Raw genomic sequence first — 13,441 nt, 5'->3', positions numbered from 1 at the left:
CAGGGTGTTGCAGTCGGATGCCTTGCAGCTTCTGTATCACACAATGATCCAGCCAGACAGGACCCCCTCTATGGTGCTCCTGTAGAAAGTTGTTAGAATGGGGACAGGGACCCCTGCACACCTCGATCTCCTCAGAAACTGTAGATGCTACTGTGCCTTCTTGACTAGTGAGGGGGTGTTGTAGGTCCATGTTAGATCATCCTTTATGTGCACATCAATGAACTTTGTGCTCTTCACTGTCTCCATGGTAAGCCATTGATGTGCAATGAAGAGTAGTTGACTTGTGCCTTCCTGAAGTCCACAATCATCTCTTTCTATTTTTTTCTGTCCACTTTGAGACTCACCATTTGAAAAACCTCTCTGTTGCTGATGAGGCCAAACCCTGCAGTATCATCAGCAACTTGGTGCAGTTTGAGCTGAATCTGACAGTGCAGTGGTGAGTTGACAGTGTGAATTGCAGTGGGCTGAGCACACAGCCTTAGGGTTGTACCAGTACTCTATGTGATGGAACTTGAGATGTTGCTGCTAACTCTGGTTGGCTGAAGTCTTTCCATCAAGAAGTCCAAGATCCAGTTACAGAGAGGAGTGTTGAGTGCCAACGAGGACGATTTACTCACTAGCCACTGAGTGATGATCATGTTAAATGCCAAGCTGAAGTCGATGAACAACATCTTGGCATGTGAGACATCAATTACTTGGTGGGACATGATGGAGTGGAGGGCTGAGGCTATGGCATATTCGGTGGACTGGCTTGAGCAGCAGGCAAACAGGAAAGGGTCCAATGTAGTTGGTGTTACGAATGTGCCACAACTCTGAGGGGCCGAAGGGTACAAAGTAGCCCCCTCCTTTTTGAGAATTGCAAGATCGCTATTAATTCAGGTCTGGGACCCAGGAAATGAGAGAGAGACATGCAGATTCCACAAGGGTTTGGAATGTGTCCTGGCCCCCAGAAAGGCGGAACCATTGATAATGACTATTGTCTCTTGGAGACGGAATTGTGTATTGAGTACTGTACTATTCATTGATGCTCTCAGGGAATGACCAGAGTGGGCTAGTTGAGGGATTGCATCATCGCAACCTGATTGACATCTGAGACCCCGTGAGTAAGGATAAAAGAGGGTCTGGGGAACAACCCCTTTAGACGCACCAGGAGAAACGCTAGAAATCCCATGACAGCGTTTAATAGCGACAGCCGGTGGGGGCCCGCATGCGTCCTTTTCCATTTGCCAAGGAATTGGCGGGCCTTACCACAGAAGAACGGCTTAGCTAAAGAAGAGGCTACCAACAAAATTTCGAAGGATCGACATCATAAAAAGGAAAAGCTGGCAAGTTCTAAAAATCTGTCTCTCTCTCCAACCAAAAAGCTGCAGCCTGAATGAACTGAGTGACTTTTATATTTCCATCGGACAATACATTATCCCCTAGACAACGATAGAGCTTATTTCTTATTGATTATTATTATACCCGCACTTTTAGATTTAGTATTGACGACGTATATTATCTGTATGTTTGCATTGATATTATTTTTGTATATATTTATCAATAGATACTGTTAAAAATAGTACCATCAGACTTCAACGGACCTCTCTATCTTTGCTGGTAAGTGACCCAGTTACGGGGTTTGTAACATTGGAAGGAGTAGTTTTATACAATCCATTACCAGCTGTTCAAAGCGCTTCATGATTTTTTAAGTCAATGCCACTGGGTGGTAATTGTTTAGGCCAGTTGCCAATGCTCTCTTGAGCATTGGATGATTGTGGAGCCTTGAGCCTGCAAATCAGAGGAATGTATCAAAGATGTATCAAAGATCTTTGTTAAGACCTTCGCTAGCTGGGCTGCATGGTCTTTCAGTATTTGGCCAGGAACGTTGTTCAACTCCACAGCTCTGTGTTGGCTTATCCTGGCTAGGAGCCTCCTCAACTCAGTTGCAGCCAGACAGGATGCCTGTTCCTCAAGGGGAGAAGGAGTTTTCCATGATGTCACATCATACAATACATCAAATCATGCATAGGGTGCATTCAACCTATCAGAAAAGGCAAAGTCACTGTCATTGACATGATGCACAGGATGGACTTGTAATCGGTTATGGCTTTTACAACTTGCCACGTATCCTTGGTATCACAAATACCATCTTGTAATTATTGCACTCCTGGGTGTTGATTGTATCTCCAATTTGGTGATATTCACATATTTAGAAATTGCATATCTGATTTTTAAAGTTACATTTATTTACTGGAAGTAATGAGCAATGTTAGTCCCAGCACTGATCCTACTGGGATTCACGTTCAGTTTCCTAACACTCTGAACAGTCATCTGTTCAACCCATATTCTGCTTTCTGTTTCTTTTTATCCAGCTAATGTTTCAGTATTCTCCCAGGTTCCATATGTGACCTGATTCTGTGGTCTATTATATGGTTTCCTGTTAAGAGTTTTTGAAATCTGCATGCATTACCTTGGTATAATCTTAGTATAGAATTCAAGAGTCATTTATGTTTAGACATTTGCTATTTCTGAATATTTCTTGATCTGTGCACTTACGTCAGAATGCTGTTTCTGGAATTCAGTTTGGCATTCAATGTATTTATCCCACAGGCCTTTGTGAACAGACTCCTACTCTCCAGTCTAAATACATCACTGTGAAACTGGGTGTTGGACATCCTGACTATCAGTCCTCTGACATGATGCACAACTCTCTTCGAACCCCCCCCCCCATCATCCTGAACATGGGTGCCCCCCAGTGATGCTTGATGAGTACACTTCTATACAGACTGCACAGTCAAACACCCAAGCAACCACGTGATCAATTTTACTGATGTCACAACAGTGGTAGGGCTCATCACCAAGAACGATGAGATGGCCTATAGAGAGGAAGTGGTAGAGCTTGGAGCCTGGCACCAGACAAATAACTTCTCTCTCAATGTCAGCAAGAGAAAGAGATGATTATCAACTTGAATAAAATCCCTATCACTCACACCCCTCTTCATATCGGCAGCACAGCAGTGGAAACTGAAAGGAGTTTCAAACTTCTGGGAGTGCACCTCTCGCACAACCTTTCATAATGCCAGAATACATTCTCCACAGTCAAGAAATCCAATCAATGCCTCCACTTTCTGAGGAGGCTAAAGAGAGCTGCTCTACGCTCATCGATAGGACCTTCTACAGACGCACATTTGGAAGCATTCTAACATGCTGTGGTACAGAAACTGCACTGTAGCAGACAGGAGGGCTCTACACCAAGTAGTGAAGACTGCTCAGTGCATCACTGGCACTAGTCTTCCCATCATTAAGGATATGTATACGGTAAGGTGCTGGAAGAAGGACAGCAATATCATGAGGAATCCCACCATCCTGCTTATGGACTGTTTGTCCTCCTCCCAACATGGAAAGGTCCACGTGAATGACCATTAGGCTCAACATCTAGTGCTTCTTTTTTTTTGGGGGGGGGGGGGTTAGCACATATAGCAAATAACTTCAGCAACCAGTCTTCAGATTCGAATGTAAACTATGGATTAAGCCTAAAATGTAACTATGAACAATGGGTTCCTAAGAATCATGAACCAAGCTAATTGGAAGACATCCCAGTTAGTTGGAAGGCCAGACACTGCTGATTTAATTTTGTTATTTGGGTGTCTGTAGTATGGGTGTGAAGAAGGATGTGTGAGGGTGGTGAGTAGTTCAAAGGAAGCATTGTAAATATGGAATTGTCCTGAACTTTTCTTTGATCTTTAGCATATAAAATGCTGTGTAGGACTGGGTCAAGCAGACCACATTCCTCTGAGCGAGTCTCAATGTAACATCTGCTGTATCTTTTTTTCTCAAGTAAAGAGACCCTACTTCAGATATACCAGTACTTCTCTCCAGTAGTTTTGTTTATGTGCTAACACGGTTATTTCCTCAAGCCATCAGGCTGATCAGCATCTGCAGCACTTAGCCCACCTCACCACCCCACTGCACCACAGCACTAAAGCATGTACCTGCCCTAGTGTCACTTTATGTACATACAATCAGCCCATGAATATAAGTTATTTGTATGCTGTGCAACAATCGTTTTGTTCTCCTTTTCACTCGTACTGAAGAATGATAATAAAAAAAATCCTCAATTGTGGTTTTCCATCCTTTGGTGAAATCTGGCCAAATGTATTTTGATATTATTGACCAACCTTGCTTAACTGTGGTTCAGTTAGCTCTCTGTATTTAAGTGCGGCTGTTACTGTCTGAGCCCTTTATGTTGCAGAAGCCCATGTTGCTATTAGGAATGAAGCCAATGTACTACATATCTAATTCCACAATGGGAAATTGCAATCAGAAGTCCTTATTGTTTTTGGAAGTCATCAGCAAGCAGGCACAGCTTTCAAGAATGGTCAATCAGCATATGATAAAGGTATGCTGAAGGACAGGAAATTTATGGACGGGTAACTCATAGGTTGTGTTTGCTGTAGTATAGCAGAATGTTGGCTCAGTCCAGAGATTTAAAAGTTGACTGCAGGTTAGACCGTAAGAGATCGTTGGGAATACACGATGAGTTACCAGGGATGCTATCTTGAGAGGAACATGACATGGATGATTAAATGTTAAAGATAATAGGCTGTAATTTGCTGTAATATAGCAACAAAAGCTATCTGCCTTAAGTCACACTGGTCATTTGCTGTTTAATCTCAGTTATATGCAAGGGTATAACATCAAGCAGAAGAAATTGGGCTTCAGGGACATGAGTGAAGAGGACTTGCAGCAATATAATCTCCATAATAAATTCAGTTGAAGTATCAATGTCCACAAGGACTTAGAAAGGTCTGCAAACTTGGATGTCAATTCAGGGGCAGAAAGAGAAGCAGTGAGGGAAGGAAGAATCAGATGAAGAAAAATGGAAATTATGAAAACAAAAAGTGCTCTTACAGGTTTTCATTTTGTATTTGTAAGGTATGTAATATCAATTAAAACATGAAGAATGAGACTTCATTTTCATAATTATCAATTTTCAATGCCAAAGATTCATTAGCAGTAAATAACACTTCACAATTTGCAAAAAGAATTTCTGACAGCTAATCCAGCTTTAATTAAATATGCACTGAATTTTAATGGTTTCACAACAGGCCTCTTGCTTCACTTCAGACTGGCTTCGATTTTCCGTGATGAATGTAGTTCCATAACTCATTCAAGTACTGTAACTCTGTCATTCATGGCATTTCAGTGATGACTGACAAGACGCTGCTTTCACACTCACGGAGAAAAAAAATTACTAGCCTTCTACCTTATGTTTAACATATATCTGATCTCTTGTTTGAAATGGCAGTGGCATTTCTCCTAATGGTAGAAGCCATTAGCCTCTCCATTATATTGACAGCATACGATATCCCAATTATAGTTGGGACCCTAAACTCCATAATAGCATATAAATTATACCTTTAGGGCAGTTGAAGGTTATTAAACACATGGCATGAAGTTAAATTTTTGTTAGCCATTTCTTTCTTGAATAATAAAGTGCTCTGATTTAATTTTAAATAATTAAGTGAAACATCATTAAACTTTGAATTGTGACATCATCAGCAAATTACTATTCCTCCAATTGGTGAACAGATTTAGCAGAAGTTGCAACATCGTTTGGCCCCAAGTATGTCAAGTTTGGTTTGAATAACATATGAGAAGCTGTGCTTTTTGATGTGTTGCATTAATTTCCATTTCAACCTTCACTTTTCATTCAAAATATATGAGGCAGGATAAAATAAAATAAGGCAAGTATTGTTCTAATCTCCAATAACCTGTCAGGACAAATACAAGAAAACATGTACTCCCATTTCACTGCAATCGTACTCTCCTTTCCAAAGTAACCATTATGTCATATTTTCAGTGGTTCATGCCTGCATACAAAATCAGCTGCTCTAGCATCCAAGTGACTTTCCTGATTTGGATAATGTGCACTCTGCATGTTGATCTGTAAGAGTCTGTTTTTCCCCTTGTCCTGCAACTACATGGGCAACACCCCACTCTTCTGTATTAAATACAGAAGGGATGATTACTCTCCATTGAGTGTGAATAAGTTACAAAATAGGAAGATGTTCTATTACAGGTACAACCCTCCCCACCATTGAGGACATCTTCAAGAAACAGTGTCCTGGGAAGACAGCATTAATCATGGAGGACCCTCACCATCTTCCATTACCACCCATGGGAAGGAGCCATAGGAGACAAAAAAACCCCAGTCAATACTTTGGAATGAGCCTTTTTTCTTCCACCATCAGAGTGATAATGGTGCATTAAGACTACATGATTTTGCACTATTTATTTTGTAATTTGGAGTATTTGTTTTCCTTTGCATTGTACTGCTGCTGCAAAACAACAACATTCACATCATATAAGTCAGTGATAATAAATCTTATTCTGAAATAAAGTTGAGGTAAATGGTAGGAGCGGTGAAGGGTGTAGATATTTTTGGGAATATTGGTTGAGGCAAATGCCCCGAGGCGATTTGTGTTTGAAAAAATATTCAGTGAGGCTAAATGGGTTGAATTATAGAAGTAAGGAAAATCATAATCACACTTTTGGGCAATGACTCTCAATCTCCAAACAACCAAAGGAGGGAGAGAAGATAAATTTGTGGGGATGTTTCTGACAAACGCTTGAGTAGCAGTAGAGGAATTTTCATTTTTTGTTAGTTTTAATTGGGATACTGAGAGCATAATTAGAATACAAGATTCCTAAGCTTCATTCAGGAGAACTTTTTGCAACCCGTCTCAGGACGGTTTGGGACTGGAAGTAATTGTAGATTTCAGTTTGGAATTGAAACTAGGCATGTGGTAGGATTAATGGTTGTGAATTAGAGAACTTCTACTTTTAAGAGCAAAACATGTTTTAATTAAGAGCAATTTGTTGGAACAAAGGGATAAATTTAAGAAAAGGTTCAGACTCAATATGCTCCACAAAGAGAAAGTATGAGTCTACTGTATCTGGAGCTCCCGGATAGCAAGATATATGGAAGATACCAAAAGAAAAAGGAGTAGCTTATGTCAGAAACCAAGAGCTATAAAGAACCAAAAAGAGCATTAGAAATATAGGAATGAATTCCATCGAAAATTAGGATGGGGAAGAGAAAACATTAAAATTGGCAAATAAATTCAAGAAAAAATATTTTCTGTACTTTAAGAGACACAGAATGATTTAAAGAATTAAGTAGCCTATATGTCAAAGTGGTCATTGAACTCTGAAGCAGTCTTCACAAATGAGAGAAGTAATGTCAATCAATGTTGTAGTTAAGGAAGATGAATGTGAAATATTGGCTGAAATAAATATTGTGAAGGAAGTATTAATGTGTTTAGCATCATTGAAAAAGGAGAAACTGTAAAATCACATTTTAGCTAGAGCAATAAAACATTAAAATATGAACAAATAAAGAAAACCTAAATTTGCTAGTGTTACGAATGCATGAGCAATGAATATGAAACTGAGACAGGGTTTAAAACAAATTCTGAGATTTATTAACCTCTGCTCAAACCTTAGAAAAGTAAACAAACGACTAACTTAACCGGAAGTTAACAGTTAGGCGGTAATATCTAACAAACAGTCAAATGTAGAAACTGGTCTTAATGAGTTCTCATCCAAGCACAGTCTTAAAGTGATAAATTCAAAAAGTCCATGTGATTTATACAGTCAATAAGGAGAGATTTCCCCAAAACAACAATTCCTTTGAAGTAATGACGAATCTGCTAATCCCACAGCAGGGAGATGCCTTGTTCGAAGAAATCACAAGAAAATAAAAGGAACCAACCTTTTGACTGGAGGGTGGTTACTGCACAAACCTTCCTGACCTTGCAGGGGTTTAACTCAAATGTGCACGCCATAATTCCTGAACGAAGTCACAAAGGTCTATCATTCCCCACAAAGCTGAATGGCATTAACTTTATCCAATCCTTTGAACTCAGATAACTCCGGTAATGCCTTTACTCTCTGATTCTGGACTGTAAGGGAAAAATAAACGTGCAACAAACAAAACTGGTGGAGTCTTCACACCTCCGACCGGCAACAACAACGTTGCACAAAAATAAAAATGAGAACTGCGTCACAGACCACGGGCTTGGTTTAAATACCATTGGGAATTTGCCGTCACGTGACATAACGTCGCCCCACAGTCATGAGACAATTACATCATCCCACTCACAAGACTATTACATCATCCCACTGTCCCGTGTTCAAACATGAGTATGTAACACTAGTACTTAGTTTTTGCAACTAATATCTACCGTTGAAAGATTTTCAAGGTGAACATGCCATGTATGATTAAATGCCCAAATTATCAGCGGAACCCAGTGTTTGTTTAAAATTTAAATAAAACCACCTGATCAAATGAATAAACCTGGATACTTTGTATCGTCTCAAAATCTTGACTCTGCAAACAGTTTATGGGAACTGTTGGCAGTTATATGGGGAAATGTAGATATTTACTTGGAAGTTCCATACCAACATATTGAAAAATTAACTAAGGTTGGTTGGGCTATAGATCTAATTATGATGATAAATTATTTACTTGTTCACGTATAGTTGTGTAGTAGTTGTCTGGATGCAAAATACTAGATTGGAGAGTGTTTTTGGGAAATAAACAGGGTACAAGTCTCTTGACTCTTCTATTGGATATAGTTGGTTTGTGTTGGGGAAGTGGTGGGGAATAAAGCCATATCTGCAAATAGTAAATAACCATCACAGGAACTGATTATCTCAAAACTTAACAAAGGGTTAGATAATCTAAGGGTAGACAAGACAGTTATCTAAAAACTTAAAACAATTGCAAGGTTCTGTACATACTCAGCAGCAGGGGAAAGAACAAAAGTTTATATTTCATTTCAGTGACCTTTCCGATTAGATGTTTTTGGTGAGAACTGTCAGAACTTAACTCCACTTCTTTTCCCCAGCTGATACTTAACTTCGTGAGTACTTCCTGCCATTATTGATTTTATTTTCAAATTTTCTGACATGTGCAATATTTTGCCTTCCTCTTTAAAACATATGAATGATAGAATTTTTGTCTTGATTTCCTCAGATTGACTTAAAGAATTAAGATAAAACACTTAAGAATAGATGACTTTGGTTTGGACCATAAAAATGTGTACTATGTACAGCTGGCTTTGAAAAGAAAATCTATTTACTCTATAATCTTCTAGCATTTTTCACAATAAGAAAGGACCTAAGTTTAATCAAATCTTGCAAAGTCGCACATATCATGCTTTGTACTGTCAGAGGAAGAAATGTCAGCAGAATGTATTAGTGAGGAACCTGCGGAAAGTGTGTTTCATATTCCTACACCCTTGGATCACACCCACCAAATTGTCTTGTATCCCATTGCTGCCTGCAGATCCTCTCTGTGGGAAGGTAAATCCTTCATCAGGAAGCTGATTTATGTCATTTACAAGAATGCAGTGATAATTGAATGTTTATGCAAATACTGTCAGCTCAATAATTCAAAACATATTTATTAGATTTTGAACATGCATGATATATGCTGAATACACATGATATCCTGAGCATTTGGGACAAGATGCTCCTCATCCTGAAATGAATCAATGTCTCAATTAACTTCCTAAATTTGGGTTTTGTTGGTCATGTGTTCCATTGATCATGAACAACTTGTCTTGGGGAAAGAAACTTGATCCATGTTAATTGTGCATTATCTGTTTTTGTTTTTTTTTTGTTTTTTTAATTTTTTTAAATTTTTTAAAATTATTTTTTAAATTATTTTTAAAAAAATATGGAATGCTTCTCGAATTTGCGTGTCATCCTTGCGCAGGGGCCATGCTAATCTTCTCTGTATTGTTCCAATTTTAGTATATGTGCTGCCAAAGCGAGCACGCATTATCTGTGTTTTATTTAAATTTCAATTTGGACCATTATTTTGAACTTTTTCTGCTTTTTTTATTTGCTACAGGGAAATATTAAGTGAAAGTATTGTGTATTACTTTCATGAGTAATTAACTAAAGCAGGCCTATAAATTAGATGTTGAGATTGTTTGGAATACCTGGCTCATGTACCTTTGAATGTTTGCCAAGGAGAGGTGAATCAAAGTGCAAGCCAAAGACCCTGCTGATTAGTATCATCCCTGGGACAGAGTTTAGGCTGCAGTTCAAATAGAAATGTAAACTCAAAGAAGGTTCAAGTCTGAATTACACATTAATTGCTGTACCTTACACTATGGTTACAACAATTAACTGGAATTTGCAAGTCTTTAAGGGTTTTGTTCTATATTTTGTTACATTAGCTTACATTATCCTTGAGGAAGATAAAGGCAATTCTTTTAAAGATATTTTCGCCTACGGTTGTAAGTGTACTTATATATTCTCACTTTTACCTTTAGGCTGCCTTGAAAGTATGGTTCCCAGCTGAGAAGGTTAATATGAGCTACTTCCATCTCTACACAGTGCTGTTTCTGTGCTTTCAGCAATGAACCTTCATTTATATGACATGGTTGACTAATCTTGTAATCTTCCTCAAATATGAACACACTCATGCAGCCTGTCAACTCTCCTAGAGAATGAGTCAAAATTGTGAAGTCAAGTTTCAGAATCGTTCCCCATCTGAAGTGCAGGTCTGTCAGTTCTCCTGTGGATTCAAAACCACAACAACCCAATAGCAAAGTTTTAACATCAGAAGAAAAAAAATCATTTCTGCAGATAAAACTGGTGCATGTTGTAAGCATTAATTTTCTTGAAGTAGACATTGTGACTGATAACACCATGAATTAATTTGAAAAAGGGTTTATTTGGTGGACTGGAAGATTACATATGTATTCCTGCTTTGAGAATGTTGGCATTCTTTTCCATTAGCATTTCTCAGCAATATCCTACAATATTTATACTTTTTAAGGTGTAACAATTTCCTCAAATTTTGTGATCTACTTAGGTTTATTTTCTCATGAACTAATCTAAAAATTCACACAGTGATACTTGACCGCAATAATTCTTCGTGATTCAACATTAATTGGTTATAGGATGCCAGAACATAAAATGCCAGAACACATTACTGGTGTTCCCAATAATTAGATTTATGCAACTTCAGTAGCCTTGGACTTATCATAAGTTTTGCATAATCTCTGAAGTGGTGTCTACCATTGGGTTTATTTGATTTATTCATTTGTTAACAGTTTTTAAATATAAAAGATAACATAGCACAATCTGTGAATGGAGTGGCCCCAGCTCACTGAATGAAGCTGGAGATGAGTTGATGTCTATTTCTATGTCGCCTTTGCTACTCTTCTGTTTCACTAATATTGCTTTTGTATTTGAGGGTTTTCAAGATGCTCTCAAATTGACCTCAATATGTAACTTAACAAGTTGTGACCTGTTTTGTTAGTTCCTTAAATGAAATAAAATCCTGAGCATTTCTTATTCTTGTATTGTCACTCTTCAATCACCTTTTGCACAATTCCTTTGAAAAACGTCATAGTGCATGTTTAACATGTCAGATAAAAACAAGCTCCATGCATACATCCTGGTACTTCAACCAAGTATATGAGTGACACTTTGATCCATATTATGTCTTTTTATCAGATGACCCAGAAATACATGGTGTTATTCATTTTATCTAGTCTGTACAGTAGTCAAACTTTCTGAATTCCATGTTAGATGTACAAGTGATTATCTTTCATTTATAATGCATCATTTTGAATTCCCTCATTCGTAGATGATCCATTAGAGACTAGCTGCATTTTTTCTCAGTGCTTGGGAAGACATACTGTATGTCAGAAATAAAGACAGAGAAGTAACAAGGAACTCGACATTTATTAGTAGTTCACTTGCTATAGGTACCATTTCTCTGACTTTTCAGTATGCCTTTATTTACTCTGCAAATGATTACGTAAATGTCCATGAAGTATTGTTCCTGGTCACCTAGGAAAACAACTCATCCACAAATGTGATAAAATTGTGAGTGGTGTGTTTGCTTTCAGAGATCTTCTTTGTACACAAGGAGTCTGATGTGATACCAAATCCTGTTTTGCATGCCTTTTGAGATCTCAGCAGATACCAAGAGACTTTGCATATGTGCTTCATGGACATGAAAAACCCTATCAAATTGATGAAAATCGACATGTGTACACAACAGAGGATATCAGGTTTTAGATACAAGTTACTCATGCATTAAGTTATGAATATAAATGGACCATTTGAGTATTTACAACAATACAATAGTAGTATTGATTTTCGTTTTCAAGATTTATTAAATTCATCTACCAAATTTCTGTAAGCACAATTTGGAGTCAAAACCTTTTGTTTTACTGTTCCTGCACTGCAGCTTCCACACAACTGTATTCCATATCTATATAAGCTTACTCCGTGGCATTTTCTAGACCATTAAGCAAAATGCAACTGATTTGTCAATCCTCTTCAGTGTTACAGCAAGAGTTTCAGAGGACTAAGCTAAAAATTCATACTTTCGTCAGAAATACAAAAAAAATAGTCTGCCTATTCTGATGGAAAATTCCCAATTGCATTACAAGCTGCAGAATCTCATGTGTTGCTCCTGCCTTCAGGGAACTCTCATGAGTACGGCTGTAGAAAGTTAAAAGTTTTAAAGGTAATCTGGAGCTTCACTTAGTGAATTGAAGTAGATGGGATTTGCAGTATGTCATAGGGAACCCAAAAGAGTCACGACTGAATTTTAGTACAAACAATGGCTATCAACATGTGACTGAACCTAACCTTGTATCATGGGAAATTTGAAAATAATCATTCTGAGGGAAATAGAAAGACATCATTGTTGACTTTAAAAGGACTTTGGTGGTCTGATGGCCACCATTGTCTCAAACATATTTTGAGTTGCACTTTTGACTCATTGTAACATTGTTTATAAAAACAAATAAGAGACAAATAAACATAAATTTCAAAAAAAAATTAAATCACATTTGTTATTTTAATGAACAAAGATGATTGAATTAAACTTGTCTGGGCAATTAGGTTACCTGAAAGAAAATTAAAAGGTACTTTTCCAATAAAAATACTTTGCCAAAGGTGATAAATCATGAGGGTTATCGTGAACAGTGAGGTTGATGATACAGCTGTTTCTCAGTTTTATTATCCTCTCATCTTCCAGTTTTCTACTTGGAAGATTCCTGAAAGCAGCATCCTGTCTTCAGGCTGTAATTTCATGAATGAAGCTGTAATGCAGTGGGTCTGTCAAATGATATAAGTAAAGTAAGATTTGTATTAACTCCTACCTTTTCATGTTCCTTTCAGAATATTGAAGCAAATTTTGTAGCCATTAAAAGTTCCTCTGGTGTAATCAGATTTATAATATGGGAATTGCAGCATTTGATTTGTACGCAGAATGGGCCATCGCTGTAGCAGAGCAGTTGGCATGACACTAATCCAGCTTGAGGTGTTCAAGTTCAGTGTTCAGTCCTGGTGCCATCTGTATAGAATGGTATTGGTGGAATCCATTGGTTTTTCCCAGGTGTTCCAACTTCCT

At 37.9% G+C, this 13,441-nt stretch overlaps 1 protein-coding gene and 1 non-coding gene across 4 annotated transcripts in view; one reads left to right on the top strand and one right to left on the bottom strand.

Moving 5' to 3' along the window:
- The window catches only part of LOC140727819 (limbic system-associated membrane protein-like), an 891,146-nt gene that overhangs the window by 356,677 nt on the left and 521,028 nt on the right, over positions 1-13,441 (top strand). The window lies entirely within an intron of this gene.
- On the bottom strand, positions 9,725-9,831 carry LOC140728634 (U6 spliceosomal RNA). The gene has a single exon (XR_012099124.1). It is a non-coding gene; the product is annotated as a U6 spliceosomal RNA (small nuclear RNA).

Source organism: Hemitrygon akajei, chromosome 5, assembly GCF_048418815.1.
Source record: "Hemitrygon akajei chromosome 5, sHemAka1.3, whole genome shotgun sequence".
NCBI classification, from domain to species: domain Eukaryota; kingdom Metazoa; phylum Chordata; class Chondrichthyes; order Myliobatiformes; family Dasyatidae; genus Hemitrygon; species Hemitrygon akajei.
This window is presented reverse-complemented; position numbering and strand designations above follow the sequence as displayed.